Here is a 17,068-nt window from a genome sequence, read left to right as displayed (position 1 = left end):
ATGATGATGATGATGATGATGATGATGATGATGATGATGATGATGATGATGGTGATGATGATGATGATGATGATGTTATTTCTGCCTCTGACACCATATTTTCTATTAAGGAATTAATGGAGCAGAACACATCTACTGCATTAGTTGTATAAGTCAAAAGCAGTGGTTGGGGGGGATCAACAACATGTTAAGTCTAAAATGTAGTTGCATGGGTCCAGGTCTTGCAGCTGAATTTTAAAAATGCTCTTATTTTTGACAAAAGTTTTGATTAGTGTTGGGATCAAAATATGAAAGGACAATCTGAGACATATGATGATAAGCAAGTAGGGAGGGTGGGAACCAAAATGAAGAAACTGTGAGTCTAATTCCCATTATCAAATTAAAGGTCCACCGTAGTCATAGAACTAAACAAAATCTTGCAGATCATCTAATATAGTTCTTGCTCAATGTTGGAATTTCAGGACAGGATCAGCTACAGCAAGATTTCACTAGGGACAAATAATTATATACTGGTTGGCCTGCAAGATGATCAACCAGTATCTAGTTAATTGCCTCTAGTGAATGAAAATTAATTATCTCCTGATGTAGTCTGTTTCACTGCCAAAGAGGTCTTTCTGTTACAAAGTTTCTTTTCAAGTTTAGAAAAAAATTGTTTCCTACAAATATAATCCATCCCTTTCAGGTCCAGACTGCACACATTCTGATTTAACCCCATCCAAGGTTGGTCACTTACCAAATTCCCTGATTTAGAAGCCACCAACCCACAGACATTCAGAGTTACCCCGTATAGTTCTATGCCATGTTAAGTTAGGCCTGCTTAGATGTACTGTATCCATGTTAGAAGCAAGGGTGTGTGGGATGGGATGAGCAGCTGAAGGGGATTGTTATTATTTTATATTATTATTATTATTATTATTATTATTATTATTATTATTATTTACATCCCACCTTCCTCCCCAGTGTAGGGACTCAAAGCAGCTAACAAAATTTAAAACAGTCCATGTTAAAACAATGCAAAGCATTAAAATATAAAGTTTAAAAACAATTAATTTAAAAAAGTTAAAAACATTTCATATTAAAATTTAAATTTTAAATTATATGGGAATCAAAGTCATATCACTGCCTGGTACTGTCTGAAAAAGTATGTCAGTAATTGAGAGGAAAGAGTGTTTGAGCAGTTATAGAAATGAAACATAGCTGGTAACTTCAGATCTGACAATGGGTTGTTTCTGTGCTGATCCTGACTTTCTCTTTCTGGTTTCACCCTGGAAGTCTGTTCACTGAGTTAGATAGAGACAGGGCATTATGCAGACCCTCCATCTCATTAAGAACCAGCTTTAGTTTATTGAGCCTAATGACAAGGAGAAATAGAGCCCAGTGTCATCAATGCATTGATGACATCAAGTTCCAAGTCCCTTGTTAACCTCAACCAGCAGGTTCATATAGATGTTAAACAGCATAAGGAATAGAACTGAACCCTGCAGCACCATGCAGATTAATTGCAATGGGACTGAACAGTTATCATGTCACTTCAAAACAGACCCTGAAGGTGAGAATTCAGCCACTGCAATGTCACATGCTCTGCTCCCATCACAGAAAACCAGCTCAATAGAATACCATGGTCAATAGATTAAAAAGTTGATCAACAAAATAAATGACGGTCCCTACCGGGAACAGTTGTACCTGTTGAATTTGCCCAGTGTGTATGTTTGAGAATTTCATTCAGTCCATTATTAAGAACTTACAAAATGTTCAAATTGTTTCATAAATTCAGTAGAAATAAATTCATATTTAAACAGTTCTAACATGTGAAACAGCCAAATCCAGGGGTTGCCATGCTGGCCATATAACAAAGTACAGTATCATCCTAAATCTACAAAAGAGTGATACCTTTATGGTGTCAACCAAAATGCACATTAAACATGTTACAAGCTTTCAAAGTTCCATTATGCAAAGGTGTTAAAATCATAAAGGAGAAAGAAAGAAAGAAAGAAAGAAAGAAGTCTTATGTTTGGTCAAGATGTTGTGGTTGTTGTCCTCAGTTCAGATGTATTCATGCAGCTAGTCTTTTCCTTCTGGCCATGAAAGTCCTGGGAGATTAAGTCTAGGAAATAAACTTTAAATTCTATTAACAAGAAAAAAAGCTAATGCCTTTGAGATGTAATTTGTCTCAAATCCTTTGTGAAGCTGCAAGGCCCTTTGTTAATAAAAGAACACTGACTTTCTCAGGAAGCTTCAGGAAACCTATAGGCTTGTGCAGTGCAGTCCAAATTTCAAAGAAAAAAATTATTTTATATTAACAACACCTAAATTGACCTATTGAGAATTTATTCCTCACATCCCACACTTAGGAATATTTGGTTAAATGGCTCCTTCATTTCTACCTCCTGCTAATAGGATGGAAAATGTCAGCTTCATAGAGATCTGATTTAGTTCCATATTTGCTTCTGTTCTTGAAATACACAATCAGTTTGGCCCCTGTTCCTTCCAGTTCTCCTATTTTGGTTCACTGTTCCCATCATCCATTAGTATGAGCACCATCCATTCGTATGAACATTAACTAAGACCAGTTCTCTGATTTTCCTGTTTTGATCATCCCACAAACTGTTGAAGAATCCTGCCCTCCAAAGAGGATACCCTGAAAAATGACTCCCAATTTTTCAAGATGCAAATAGAATGGAAAAGGTTAGGAGGCTGTGTTCATTCAGACACAAAATAAACCAGCCACCATGACAAGTAAAGCATTACCAAACTGGTGAGGTGAAATCAATGGCTGAAGATCAGCCTGGAATTAATACTGGGAATTCTTACCATCGATGTTTTTTGCTGTTGAAACAGTCCTTTGAAAACCTTTTCAATAGTCAGTGTCCTTTCTTCTCAGTAAAGTGTTTAAATTGTTATCATGCCATTTTGAAGAAAAAAAAGTCAACCAAAGAACTGTTGGTGCTATATATTGCTAAGTATTACCATATATAACAAAACCATTTCAACTGCCTTCTCTCTCTCTCTCTCACTACAAAATTTCCCTCCAAGGTGTCAAAAGAAACAGCAGTGCACAGGAAAGAGGAAGCTGCACAAAAGTCCATTAAGTGTGGTGGCAGCAGTGCTATGCTTTGTTTTTAGCCATTTTTCTTTAATGATCCAGCATCCACTCAGGTTTGCCAGTAGCAATATGTCAGCTGCTTTGTTTGTTTTGTGCCAGTCAATACCGGATGTCACTCCTGATGTTCATGTATGGGTGAATTTTGCAAGCTCCCAGCTAGTTAAATAAACTATTTCATTGTCAAGTGCCAGCACCCTTTCTGTGTGCAATATTTTTCTTAATCATTCTGGTATCTTGGGAGAAAGTTTTGTGTAACATTTTATGTCAGGTACTAACTCATTAACAAGATAAAATTCAAAATCCATGGACAAAGACAGCAGAGTAAAGGAAATACCCATAGCCTTCACATTCAATGCCAGGTGGATGATGCTGGATAGATTGAGTGGACCATTCTGATGCCTGCACCCACAGGGCAAATGGTCCTTCTACTACAGCTTCTGTCAGATGGTCTTGGCAACACAAGGCTCGTGTATCAGTATAATTCACAGTGAACCTTTTGGTGATCAAGCTTCATTTGTAACTCTGATTTGCTATGCTTTCCAAGCCACTTGTATCAATTCCAAGGCAGTTGTACATTAGAATAGTGTTGTGTCTTTTATACAATTCTTTGAGTTGGCTGACTCTTCATGGAAACTCAGACTGCTGAAATTATCTCAAAAACTACAGGACCTACCATTTTTACATGCAATCCAATGAATGTTAGTAACATATAAGGAACATGCAAGACTTTGCAACATTTAGTGACTTAGGCGGGTTATAGACCACCGCTTTGAGACGGTCTGCCGCCGCCGCCGTTTGCTCTGTAAGGGAGCCGTCGCAGCCACACCGCGCGGCTCCCTTATGGAGCAAAAAAGAAACTCCAAAATGGAGCTTCTTTCTGCAGCGCCTCTGTGACGTCACGAGGCGCCAGGGGCGCATCCGCGACGTCACAGGTGCCGCGACACGTTCAGACGCGCAGTGTCCGATATGTAAAGATGGCGCCGGCCGTATTAGACCCAGGGGCGTCTAGAAGAGACGCCCCTTTTTTAAAGGCTACTAGGCAACTGAGATGCATAGTTCACCCCACCAGTCTGAAAATTCAGAAATGTCCCCATTTGACCTGGACTGATTCAGAGACTGCCGGAATTGACTTTAGCCCCAGATATGATGTTAGATTAGAAATGTGAAGTCGAAGGTTTTCATGGCCGGCATCTATGGTTTTTTGTGGGTTTTTTGGGCTATGTGGCCATGTTCTAGCAGAGTTTCTTTCTGATGTTTCGCCAGCCTCTGTGGCTGCTTTGCCTGGAAAAATTGGGTGTATATATACTGTGTGAGCCTGGGAATGCAGGAGTGATTTGCATGTGTATTGTTCTGGGAGGCAAACGAGGATGGTGAGGAAGCACAACCTTCAAATGGTTTACAAACCAACGAAGAAAATCCAGCAAATGCTTCGCTCAGCCAAGGACCAGAGAGACCTTCTCACAGCCGCAGGAGTTTACTGCATACCATGCAGCTGTGGAAAAGTCTACATAGGGACCACCAAACGCAGTGTCCAAACAAGAATCAAGGAACACGAGAGACACTGCAGACTGGGCTAGCCAGAAAAATCAGCAGTAGCAGAACATGCCACAAACCATCCTGGGCATAAAATACTGTTTGAAAACACTGAAGATGTGGACCATGCCAACCACTACCATGTCAGGATGCACAGGGAAGCCACTGAGATCCACAAACATCTGGATAATTTCAACCGGAAAGAAGAAACCCTCAAAGTAAACAAAATTTGGCTACCAGTCCTGAAGAAAAGCAAAATAAGGACTCAGCAAATGCAAATTGGAAACCATTCAGAGTCAGGGACTTTCCCAGCAGATAATTGATCACCAATTAGCAGACATTAATCCTCATTTGCATTAGCCTCCCAGAACAATACACATGCAAATCACTCCTGCATTCCCAGGCTCACACAGTACATATGCACCCAATTTTTCCAGGCAAAGCATTCTCTGAAGATGCCAGCCACAGATGCTGGCGAAACGTCAGAAAGAAACTCTGCTAGAACATGGCCACATAGCCCGAAAAATCCCCCAAAAAACTTAGATTAGAAAATCCAAAGATTTGCACCTACCCTTGGCTATCACAAGAATAACAAAAACAGCTGCAGAATTTTGGCATATTGATAGAATAGAATAAAAATTCTGCATATGCTAGACTTTAAGGAAAAAAATGAAACTTAACAAATTGGTACAGGTTTTCTTTTTTGTTTTCTTGTAAATTCTTTTTGTTTGTTTGTTTAAGAAGCTGCCTGATATGGGAGAGGATATGACAGAGCTGAAATAGTGTTGTGATGCATATTAAACACTGGAAAGTTCTGGGTACACACTTCTCTACTTTGGGGCAGATAGTCTTTCAGCAGTGATGGTGCCAGGAATACCCTCAGGGTCACACTGGATACTGGAGTTGGCCACTTGTACCCTCTATGCCGTACAATTTCCATTCCCATCATACAGCTCATTCAGAAAATAGATTATTACCACCCCTATGATCCTTGTAGGTAACTGTTATCAAAACACTGGTCAGTTCAGGAGTCCTCACATTTGGAGTGTGGTTTGATCCTCTCTCCCCTCCCATTATTTTGGGGGTGTTTTTTTGGCCCCAGTGCCATCTCATATATAATAATCTTCTTACTGTCTACAACAATGGCATTCTTATGAGGGGGAAAATATCAAGTTTTGGGTTAGTATTTTGAAAGCCAGGAGTCACATAAAGGCAACAGACTTTGATGGTTTTCTATTTTTCTTGAGGCAGGAGCTATGCAAAAGGCAACATATTTTCATGGTTTAAATGAGACTGTAGTCACACAAAAGGCAATGTACTTGGGAGATTTACAACTTGAGATAGATTTCATAGAAAGACAGTGTAATGGGAAGACTACTACTTACTTGAGGAGAATGTCACCCAAAAAGTCACGTATATGAATGGTGAGATGGGAGCCATACAAAGGTAATACAAAACATTTACAAATGCAAAAGTAACATATGTATGCTGTTACATATGTTACTTTTGCCTTTTGCCGGGCTAAATTATCAAAGAAGTATTTATACTTCAGTGGAAAGTGTGGGAGAAGAAATATTTTTACTTTTAATAAGGAAGAAAGCTTTTTAAAAAAATGGGAAAAAAAGAAAGGAAAGAAACCAGTCATAAGTAAAACAGAGAGCTAAGCTCCACATGCTGATATCATAGAGGGATGACAAGAAGTAAAGAGTTTGATCAAACCAGCAACCCATCCTCCAACACACAATGATTAGAAAACCCCTGGGAAAATCTACTCTGTGCCTAGAAATGTATTCTGTGACTAGAATATTTTCTGCTGGTGGGAGAGATTATTGCCAATGTATGCTGAAAGCTGAGTCTTAAGAACAGTGGTAAAAGGCCAAGAACAGAGAATCACAAGATGGGGAATATCAGGCAGTAGTGTGAATAGGCCAGAGTGATAATGTATAATTGTGCTGGAATAGCACCATTATAGTTCAGTTTGACAGCCATTGAAGCCAACCATGCATGTTGACTTATTTTAAACAATGGTGTTCATCACACGGGGAGGAAATTGGAGGTTTAAAGTGTCATTATCCCAGGAAAGTCATGCAATCACAGGAAGATTTTCACAAACATCGTGATTAAAGAGAATTTATCCCAGGAAGAACCATGAAAGAACCAGCAACAAATCATTTGTGGGATTTTCTTGTGAATGATTTGTTGTTGGTTATTACCTGGTTATTGCCAGGATAAGTTCTCTTTAATCACGACATTGTGTGAAAATCTTCACTACGATTGCATGACTTTCACAGGATAATGACAGTTTAAACCCCTGCTTTCCCCCAATTTCCCCCACATGATAAAGTCCAATGGTCACATTAAAAGAGACTTTGTGAATGATGAGCATATAACACTTGCTTGCACTCATATATATTGAATGTTTAAATACTGTTATCACAATAATGGAGATACAATAAATTCTGATCACTGTAAGAATGATTTGTTATTTTATTTCCTAGTTTATTCTTTCAAAATAACCTAAATTCTGTTGCCAGTCCTGATGAAAGTAGACTAAGGTCCAAAACACATTGCAGAAATAATTCAGTCTGAGACTGCTTTAACTGCCCTGGCTCAATGCTAGGGAATTCTGGGAACTGTAATTTTGGGAGACTCTCTTCTTTGTCAGAGAGCTCTGGCATCACAATAAAATAAATTCCCTTGATCCCCTAGTACCTAGGTCTCAAAGTGGATTATTTTTGCAGTGGGTTTTGGACTTACATGAATCAATGGGATTTGTCTATGTGTTGGCAATTCAGTAATTGATTCAATGGGTCTGCAGTAGTTGGGAGCTCACCAACAGGATTTCAGCCAACATTTTATTTTTAAAAAAATGCTTGTGATATGCTGATCATCAGTTTTCTCTAACATATAGTTTTTTGTCTTGTAGGTCCTATGTAATGCTGCTGTTGCTATAGAAACTACTTTTTTAACAGCAGAGCAAAAGCTTAAGGAAAATCTTTTTAAAAAATCTGCATTCTCAACCATTTTTAAGTTAAGAATTTCCCCCCACTTTCCTTCCCTTCCTTTACTCCCTTCTGGATTTACATTTAACCCAAATAAACAATTGCCTTTTTTAAGGTTATATTCTTTATAACCTTTCAACATATAATAGTTGAACAATATTTCCGCAATACGTACATACACAGACTGTGACAAAGGACATAAATAAAATTCAGAAAAGCAATAGCAAACACCTATTAAAATTGTGATTTCTTCCCTACCCCATATTGGCTATTTCTATATTGATCTTTACTTCTCAATTTTTGTATTTCTACATGAAAGTGCTATCTTTTATAATCTATTATTATTATTATACTAATACTGTTGTGGTTGTTCCTTGGAATTTTAATCGTTATTATTGGATTTCATTCACATTTCTCACTGTACAGTATGTATTTTCAGTCTGGTACCTTGTACAGAAAGATCCCAGAGCAGATATCAAGATTTAATTGTTATAGCAGCTTTATTATTGTTGTTAGCAGTGATTAATTACACAAGTCCACTGTGAACTATTCATGGTGTGTACATTCAGCTCTTTCATCTTCTGTCTTCTGTAACATCCAACTGGTTAGTTTTACTCCAGTGAACTAAAGCAAGGGTGTGGGGCCTTCTGAGGCACACACTTTAGATAAATAGCACTGTACATTTGCCAAAAGAGACTCTAAAATCAGCTCTGTAAATGACATGATCCTTAATGCTATTGTGGTCTCAATGAAGAGGGTTCCTTCATCACATTTGGCGAAGCTGACTAGAGCACACTTTGTTTTTCCAAGAGATGAAAGCAGAGTAGTAAACCATTTTTGTACAATGTCATTCTCCCACAACAGTTTATGAAAGAAACATCTGTGACAAGAATCTCTAATGCTGTTTCTCAAAGCCACAGCAAACACTAAAAGAGACCTACACAAAATCAATCTCATTCTAGGCCTTCCAACGCAAGACACTTCATTTGCTCTGATTCACATGTACTTTCTTCATGTGCATGCAGATACTATGGCATTGAAACAGTGGATTTCATTCAAGCTTGGCCTGACAAACACTTTTCCAGATAGGAGTGTAGGCTTTTACATTACTTCACAACTGATCAGAATTCTGTTGCTTCTGTGGAAATAACAGAAAACTGCAGATATAAAAGCTTCAGTATTTTTACCAATTCTATTTTAACAATGCATAAAGACAGATGCCAATGTCAATATGCATTTTTTCTCATATTTTTAGGTGTTGTATTTAGAGTCTCTGCATCACATAAGAGAATAAGAAGAGGCAACACAGAGATGACCAAATTACTTTGAGGTGAGCTTGTCATACTGTTATACTTGCCATACTGCTATAATTTGTTTGTTTTATTTATATACCACTATTCCAAAGATCATAGCGGTGAACAGCAAGTAAGCTAATTAGCAAGTAAGCTAATTTGCCCCCAACAGTCTGGGTACTCATTTTAGCGACCTCGGAAGGATGCAAGCCTGAGTCGAGCTTGGGCCCTTTTGCTGGTCTTGAACTCGCAACCTTGTGGTTTCGAGTGAATGGCTGCAGTACAGGCATTTAACCGCTGCGCCACCAGGACTTATACTTATACTTATCAAGGCGACATTTTTACATAATAATAATAATAATAATAATAATAATAATAATAATAGGTTTTATTTATAAACCGCTATTCCAAATAGATCATAGCGGTGTACAAGAAAATTATATAACAGTACAAGAAAAATTTACAATTAAGATACACTGTATCTTCAGGCCAGCCCCTGATGACGTTGGGCCGGCCTGCTCTCTCCCTCAACGGCCGAAAGATGACAGTTATGGAGGGAGGGCACTCAGTCTTCAGGCCAGCCCCTGATGACGCTGGGCCGGCCTGCTCTCTCCCTCAACGGCCGAAAGATGACAGTTATGGAGGGAGGGCTTCAGGCCAGCCCCCGATGACGCTGGGCCGGCCTGCTCTCTCCCTCAACGGCCGAAAGATGACAGTTATGGAGGGAGGGCACTCAGTCTTCAGGCCAGCCCCCCGATGACGCTGGGCCGGCCTGCTCTCTCTCCCAACGGCCGAAAGATGACAGTTATGGAGGGAGGGCACTCAGTCTTCAGGCCAGCCCCTGATGACGCTGGCGGCGCCTCTCGCTCCTCCCAACGGCCGAAAGATGAAGTTATGGAGGGAGGGCACTCAGTCTTCAGGCCACCCTGATGACTGGGCCGCCTGCTCTCCCCCTCAACGGCCGAAAGATGACATTTATGGGAGGAGGGCATCTGTCTTCAGGCCAGCCCCTGATGACGTTGGGCCGCCTGCCTCTCTCCCCTCACACGGCCGAAAGATGACAGTTATGGAGGAGGGCACTCAGTCTTCAGGCCAGCCCCCGATGACGCTGGGCGGCCTGCTCTCCTCCCTCAACGGCCGAAAGATGACAGTTATGGAGGGAGGGCACTCAGTCTTCAGGCCAGCCCCTGATGACGCTTGGGCCGGCCTGCTCTCTCCCTCAACGGCCGAAAGATGACAGTTTAATGGAGGGAGGGCACTCAGTGTTTGCATCCCATGTTTCTAAGAAGTACAAAAGTCAAAGCAGTGAATGCAAGATTTCCAAGAAGTTTTACATGTACCCATCAACTAATCAATCTGATCTTCAGCAAAATTACAGCACTATGCACCTTTAACCTGTGCCTTTGAACACTGATCTCAGGGATGGGCCACATGTAGGACATGGGCCACATGTGGCTCCCAGACTTTTCACAGCCTTCTTGTGCTTTCCAACTTGGGTCTCCTCTGCTCCTGAATATACCACTTCTGTGATAGCTGCAAAGGGAAAGTGTTAGGGGTGCTTTTTTCCCCAACCAAATCAAAATCAAAAGCCACAAGCTCTCCCGTCCCTCCTTCCAACTGTCATCTTCTGGCCTTAGAGGGAGCGAAAGGACAGGCCCAATGCCATCAGGCCTGAAGAGGAAGAGCCCTCCCCTCCCTCCTTCCAACTGTTATCTTCTGGCCTGGGAGGGAGTGAAAGGATAGGCCCAACGCCATCGGGCTTGAAGAGGAAGAGCCCTCCCCTCCCTTCTTCCAGCTGTCATCTTCTGGCCTGGGAGGGAGTGAAAGGATAGGCCCAACGCCATCAGGCCTGAACAGGAAGAGCCCTCCCCTCCCTCCTTCCAACTGTCATCTTCTGGCCTGGGAGGGAGTGAAAGGACTGACCCAATGCCATCGGGCCTGGCCTCGATTAAGAAAAAGAGCCTCAGAGGGAGAGAAGAATGCTGGACCTGATCCCCTCCCCCCCTCACCATTCCCTTCTCCTTTTGTGTCATGTCTTTTTAGATTGTAAGCCTGAGGGCAGGGAACCATCTATTATCCCCTCTGTTGTAAGCCGCCTGGATTCCCAGTGATGGGGCGGCATATAAATAAATCCTATTATCATCATCATCATCATCATCATCATCATCATCCCTGGGCACTTTGCTTCCATTTAAGATGGATGTTATTCCCCTGTAAAGCAATGTGTACACATTCTTTAAAATAAATCACAGTCCAAGAAGCACAATCTTGGAAGGCACACAGTTTTTAAAAACAGGCATTTAAAGGGAAACAAAACACTAGGGCACAATCTTTAATGTCACTACTACTATGGCAGAATCAAAAACAGTAGCAAAGAAGAATGTGGTTCCCAGTGAATATAGAGAACCCCAGTGCAGCCTTCTAACCATGGAAGTTACCAAGTCTGTCTTAGTTCTTTGGTAAACGAATTACTGTATATATTTTTGTATAAATCTAGAAATTTTAGTTGAAAAATTGACCCAAAAATCCTGTGCCGACTTATCCACGGGTCAATGTAAGTATTGTACTTTAACTCTTATTTTAAAAAAGAACGATTCCCTGGTGAAAGGCAAGTGTGTAATCTGTCCTGGAAGCAGCTACTCCCCACCCCTACTCTCATCCATCCAGCCTTTAGTGTGAACACCAACAATTATGTTTACTGCAGTTTTGTAAATTCTTTGGCATTTCATTTCTTTGCTTAATTATTTAGATCCTTTGAAATACGCCCCTAAATTTTACTTTCAACTTATCCAAGAGTCATATCAAAATCCATTAATATTGGGCCCAAAACCTGCCCTTGACTTATACATGAGATCAACTTAATAGTTGAATATACACGGTATGGATCCATTTTTTTTCCCATCAAGGTGTACTTGTTTTGTTACCATCCACTGCATTTACCCTCATCTCAGGAATAGATTTGGCTGAAAGACAGTAAGCATTCCAAAGTCACCAAACAAGCTTTATACCTGCATGCTTTGAACTTGTGTCTATTTCTGCTTCTTCTAACCATTATAGAACACTGTGTCTGTATCTCCCCCAAGCCTGGAGTGTGTGCATTTCCTGCCAATGATAATTGCCTTAAATTCTTCTGACAAAATTAAGAGCATAAATGTTTAAATAAATAAATATAATAGTGAACAAGCTTTCACATTCTCCTGGACTCTTCCAAGGACTACACTGTAAGCAAAAGGAGGGCCAGGGAGGAAAAGAATGGCTGACTTGATGCTAAAACTAAAAAATTACATTTTATCACAGAATATAGAAGGAGAAAGTAGACTTCAATGGATTGTGCTCTACTAGTTATAATTCAAGTTTGAGTGACTTCTAGGACTGGGGTGGGACAAAGAAACTTCAGATGGATTTTCCATTTTTGGAAATATAAATTACTGCAATTATTAGAATCATTTTGCCCTGGCATTTTTAAAAACTGTTCTTTTGTTTGGTTTGGTTTGTTTTTGTTGCCCCTGCTGCTTCAACTATTTCTTGTTATACTTTAATTATAGATTATAGTTCTACTTGTTAGCTGCCTTTTGGAGGAGATTAGAAACTTCCACTTATAATTTTTTAAATAAATAAACCTACCCCTAAAGGAAGTATTCTGTGCTGGTTGTGATTTACTTGGTAAGAAGAAAATCTACAGGAGGAAACTGAATTTTCTCATGAATGAAGAAGGGGCAGGCCTGAATGCTTTTCTCTTAAAGAATTACACACATCTCTTTTCAGCTGAGCATTTCAGCAACAGCCCTGCAAAATGGTGTGATGTGACATTTTCAAGCCTTTTACCAAAACAAGGCCAGTCCTACTATTAGGAAGAGTGGACCCACTGCTTCAGGTGGCAGATGTGGAGGTAATAGTGGCAGTGATGCAACCATTCCTTTTAAACCCCTGGACAAAGTTATGTGTGTGGCATGACCTGGTCCTGCACCCCAACAAGCCAACATTAGGAGCAATGAAAGAGATTGCCCCATGGTCAAGGTTGAAACAAGGTTCAGCTGTCAGTCCAGTGTTCTGCTTTATGGAGAAAAGGAGACGACATTTTGTCCTTTGCTGCAGATGTCTTGGTCCAGTTTTGACAAGAGTAAAACATTATATCATGTCGAATGAACAAGAATTTTATCATCCCTGTGGAGAAGATGGAACTTCACTTTTCAGGCAGGTGGGTTTCAGTGCAGGTTTTACTAAAAACACATGGGCATATGGAATACAAACTGCATTCCCTGAAAAGTAAAATCTAATTCAGCTCCTGCCCCAAATAACCCCTGTAAAAGACTACTGAACTAGCCAAAAGAATACCACTTGCAAGCTGTTAAAACAGAAAAATCAATGTTTGGTATCATGCCAATATCTCACAAGTATAACAAAATTCATTGCTAGATGACTTGAAAGGTGAACCCATCTCTCAGAATAACAGTGTGTGTGTGGGTGTGGGTGGGTGGGTGCGCGCACGCAGTTTTCCATGCCACATGATTTAGCAATAGACTTTTGACCAAAAAAAAAAAAAAACCAGAGGAAAATCTCTGACATTGTGCAAGTTAACAAACGGTTGACTTCAGTCTTAAAATCTGCACTAGATTATAAAACCATTTATCCACACCTTGTTGACACATTACAACAATTCATGATCACAAAAGGGTAAGCCTTGTTGTACCATTTTTCTACACTGCCAGGATTTTAAGAATGATGGCTTGCTGAGAACATATCTAACACATTTTGAGATAGCTCTAGTGGCTACTGGTTAGTTTCTGAACCCAGTTCATGGAGCTACCTTTCACTTTCCAAATCCTTCAGAGATGCCCTCACTCAGATAGAATCAATGGCATGAATTAGATATGACTGATTTAAGTCTCAGTTCGGAGTAATAAATATAACTGTCTATTCACAAGTCACAAACTGGGAACCCTACAAATAGCCTGTTGTATGTAAAGGAGCATCCTTTAAAGCAGGAGTAGGAAACACATGGATACACACCATATAATGCTCCACTCATTTTGCAGCCCTAAACCCCTACAGGATACCCTCCTGCTAAAAATAAGTCTTCTTTTCAAAATAGAGAGAGATGCCACTTACAGAAGCCACAAGACAATGCAGTTCTCCTTTGAAAGAATTCTTTTTCAATAATATATAGCCACTTCCAGATTTGGTTTTGTGATACAGCTAAAAAGTGAAGTATAACCTAAAAGGAAGCAAAAATCATCCCTACATTGCAAGAGGTTACTCACTATTGCTTTAGGGATTACACCAAACATACGTAGACAGGTTAAACCTGCTGATCCAGTCTTACTCTTACTACATGACCATTGATTTAAACATTTGAGAGGAATCTTGGGCCTGTTACAGACTGCCAAAATAAAGCTGCTTCGGGTCTCTTTGGAGGTATGCTATCTAAATGATGCATGGGTCCTAAGACTCCGGAGGTCGCGCCAAAGCCACACTCCATTCCTAAGCACTGGAGTGCTGCTTTGGTGCAGCTTTCGGATTCTTAGGATGCATGCATCATTTAAACAGCATACCTCCAAAGAGACCCGAAGCAGCTTTATTTTGGCAGTCTGTAACAGGCCTTTGACTGTCTTCCATACCTTCAGAGTTGTTAATTGGAACTGACATTAAGTACTGGTTGGATCAGGCTAAATTTTACATCTAAGCCATGCTACAATCAGTAAGATGAAATTGCTTGGCCAAGTGGGTCTTTCATTTTTTGTAAATGAACAATTCTGAAGATACAGAGGACAGTCCAAAATTCCTCTCAAATGTTTAAATGAATGGTCATGTGGTTGGTGCCATGTCCTGTTTCCAGAAGATTGAAATGAACTCTGACTCAGAGACTGAAACAGTGGACCTGTTAGGACCTGATGCTGAACCAAAGCAGGAGGAGGTTCCTGAGCCACATGTCTCAGATACAGGCCAGAGTGCAGCACCAGCTCTGGCAGAGACTCCTTCAGATATAAAAGAAAATTTGCCCATGCCTATTTTCACTGAGCAGAGACAACAAAACGGATACCTTGAGGAGGTCGAAGTGAATTTATAGGAAGCAGTAATTAATTAGGCAGCAGCTGCATTAGGCTGCTGACCTATAAATTCACAGTCCTGTGCTCCAGGAGTTGTTCATAGAATCATAGAATCGTAGAGTTGGAAGAGACCACTAGGGCCATCCAGTCCAACCCCCTGCCATGCAGGAAATCCAAATCAAAGCATCCCTGACAGATGGCCATCCAGCCTCTGTTTAAAGACCTCCAAGGAAGGAGAATCTATCACCCTCCGAGGGAGTGCATTCCACTGTCGAACAGCCCTTACTGTCAGGAAGTTCCTCCTAATGTTCAGGTGGAATCTCTTTTCCTGTAGCTTGCATCCATTATTCCGGGTCCTGTTCTCTGGAGCAGCAGAAAACAAGCTTGCTCCCTCTTCAACATGACATCCTTTCAAATATTTAAACAGGGCTATCATATCGCCTCTTAACCTTCTTTTCTCCAGGCTAAACATCCCCAGCTCCCTAAATCGTTCCTCATAGGGCATGGCTTCCAGACCCTTCACCATTTTTGTCGCCCTCCTTTGGACACGCTCCAGTTTCTCAATGTCCTTTCTGAATTGTGGTGCCCAGAACTGGACACAATATTCTAGGTGGGGCCTGACCAGAGCAGAATACAGTGGCACTATTACTTCTCTTGATCTAGACACTATACTTCTATTGATGCAGCCTAAAATAGCATTGGCCTTTTTAGCTGCTGCATCACACTGTTCACTCATGTTCAACTTGTGGTCTACTTGGACTCCTAGATCCCTTTCACATGTAGTTTCATTCAGCCAGGTGTCCCCCATCCTATATCTGTGCATTTTATTTTTCCGCCCTAAGTGCAATACCTTACATTTCTCCGTGTTGAATTTCATTTTGTTAGCTTTGGCCCAGCTTTCCAGTCTATTCAGGTCAGTTTGAATCTTGATCCTGTCCTCTGGGGTATTAGCTATTCCCCCTAATTTGGTGTCATCTGCAAATTTGATAAGTATGCTCCCAATTCAGTCATCCAGGTCATTGATAAAGATGTTGAATAGCACTGGGCCCAGGACAGAGCCCTGTGGGACCCCACTGGTCACTTCTCTCCAGGATGAAAAGGAGCCATTGTTGAGCACCCTTTGGGTTCGGCCGGTCAACCAATTACAGATCCATGTAACAGTTCCTTTGTCTAGCCCACATTTTACAAGCTTGTTTGCAAAAATGTCATGGGGAACCTTGTCAAAGGCCTTAGTGAAATCAAGATATACTATATCCACAGCATTCCCTTCATCTAACAAGCTGGTAATTTTATCAAAGAAAGAGATTAGGTTTGTCTGGCATGACTTGTTTCTCTGAAACCCATGTTGACTTTTTGTGATTATGGCATTGCCTTCTAGATGTTCACAGACTCTCTGTTTAATGATCTGCTCCAGATTTGTACCATACTGGACACTAAACACTCTCATCTTCCATTGCTGTAAACAAGATGCAAAGGCTGCTTGCAGAAATACAGCAATAAACAACAATGCTTAAGCAAATGCTTAAACAGGGTGAATAGTTCTGCTGATTTTAAAAGGACTATTCATAAGCCTGATACCAAAGACCTCCTTACAGTGCTTTATTAACTGGGAGGCCATGGTGAAAAACAAATATAATCAGCAACAGCCAAAGGGGGAAAACTTCCAACATTAAAGCACAGCAGCTGTGAGTCAAGTTGGTACATTCTTTTCAAGAAGATAAATACAGCACAGAATAGGTTCTATATTCTTGTGCTGTGCATATAATGGCAAGTTCTTATATCTGTTTTGGGGGGGAAATGTATATGTTAATTCAGAGGAAATTATGTTCTATGTGGTATTCAGTACATGGAATTAACATTTGATTTCAATTTCCAAAGCCCACTCACAGGCCAAATTAAAGTGTTTTATTCCCAAGAATGAAATGCAAAGATTCAATATCTTGCTAGTCCATAACCCCCATCTCTCCTGAGAGCTGCAATTAAAGATTTTTATATGTATAGTCATTTGGTGTGCTAGGTATTAAGCAGAAATACTTGGGATACTTGCATTTTCCCATCGTGCTGCAGCTGGTTTACATAGTACAGCCAGTT

Source organism: Sceloporus undulatus, chromosome 3 (genome assembly GCF_019175285.1).
Source record: "Sceloporus undulatus isolate JIND9_A2432 ecotype Alabama chromosome 3, SceUnd_v1.1, whole genome shotgun sequence".
Lineage (NCBI taxonomy): Eukaryota > Metazoa > Chordata > Lepidosauria > Squamata > Phrynosomatidae > Sceloporus > Sceloporus undulatus.
The sequence above is the reverse complement of the archived record's forward strand: the minus strand, read 5'-3'. Positions refer to the sequence as shown.